The sequence below is a fragment of the Achroia grisella genome, unplaced genomic scaffold (genome assembly GCF_030625045.1).
Source record: "Achroia grisella isolate CSIRO2021 unplaced genomic scaffold, CSIRO_AGI_Agris_v1 utg1234, whole genome shotgun sequence".
NCBI classification, from domain to species: domain Eukaryota; kingdom Metazoa; phylum Arthropoda; class Insecta; order Lepidoptera; family Pyralidae; genus Achroia; species Achroia grisella.
The window spans coordinates 379,026-380,737 of NW_026712601.1; positions in this window are offsets into that span (position 1 = coordinate 379,026).

Consider the following 1,712-nt stretch of genomic DNA (forward strand, 5'->3'; position numbering starts at 1 on the left):
TCACCCCCCTCGCACCCGGTACACCCCACGCCGACTGTACGCCACTCGAGTCCGAAGGCTCGAAGGACCAATCGTTGGAGCGTCCACTGTTGGTGATGAAAGCCGGTGGATGGGGGTAAACGCAGGTTTTAATTAGTTTTACCCACGCACAAGTTCCAGCAGTGGTATTTCCGAACCGATACGATATTGAACATTAAGAAAAAAGAGCTTATTCCTTCTTAAAAGGCCGACAACGTGCCTGCATTCACCTAGTGTTGCGTGTGCTCATGGGCGTTGATAATCACTTACCACTATTCTCACGAGCATGAAATTTTTCAAGAATAGTATATGAAAGTTTCTTAAAAGTCGAATACGCACACGTGACACTCCTGATGTTCCAGGCGTCCATAGACTATATTAACAGTTTACCATCAAATGGACCGTATGATTATTTGCGACCATAATTGTATAAAAAAAAACATCAGGTGAGCCACATACACGTTCATCCCTATTTTATAAAAAAAATAACAACTTGAATATATACAGAAATAAAAAGAATGTAAGAACAGAACAACCATGTTATAAAAAAAAATAACAACTTGAATATATACAGAAATAAAAAGAATGTAAGAACAGAACAACCAACCATTGACACCACTATAGGCTGGTATTGCCAGCAGTGTCAAAACTTAATCGTATTAATTTACCGTTACTAACTTCTGGACTCATAATCTTTGTAAAAAAAAAATATCTTCTATTATATATTATATTGCACTCATTATAAAAACGAGGTATTTACCACAATAATGTTGTTAATTAATTCGATGCTGAAATAATAAATAATTTGACGTTCATAAGCGGCTAAAATGTCATTACAAGTGAATATCTTGGTCAGATATAAAATTCAAATTCAAAAATCATTTATTCATGTAGGACATTTTAGCGGCTTACGTACGTAAATTTTTTTATACTATAATATTTTCCCTATCGTTCCGTTCAGTATATAGATCCAATTGAGAAGAACTGGCAAGAAACTCAATTTAATTACTTATTTTTTTAAAAAACCAGTTTATTTACAATGTATATTTATATAGGTGTCTATGTTTAACATTAAATGAAAATCCCGTGCATGAACAACTATTGCCATGCACGCTCGTCATTCAAGTAATCGTTTAGTGAGTAATAGGCTTTGCTCAGTAAATATGATTTAAAATAATAATAATAATGACTATCATACCCTTGTTCTTTGACAAACTAATGTAATAAAAACACAATACTCTTTTTTTTTGTTTGTATGCGGTTGTGATTTTGTGACAATTGAATATTGTATGTTTTTAATCGAAATGTTCAAAATATACTAATTGTATTGACTGTTGGAATCGAAAAATACTGTGTTTATATATCTGTATAATTGTATATAACATATAAAGTATAATACTATACTCTAGAGCAGAGGTTCCCAAACTTTTTTGTGTCGTAGACCCCTTGCCATATTTTTCGGTTTTGGGTAGACCTCCCATTCTTACCTGGTATTAATTTTTTGGAAATTTCTAACTGTAGTCAAGTTTAGTGTTAAAAACAACAAGATGATCGCTGTCGTAGACCTCTTGCAGTTTGTCATAGACCCCTGGGGGTCGATATAGACCACTTTGGGAATCACTGCTCTAAATCATTCTTATTAAATTTATAACATTACTTCGATAACTCAATAGCTGCCTTTACACGTTCTTTCA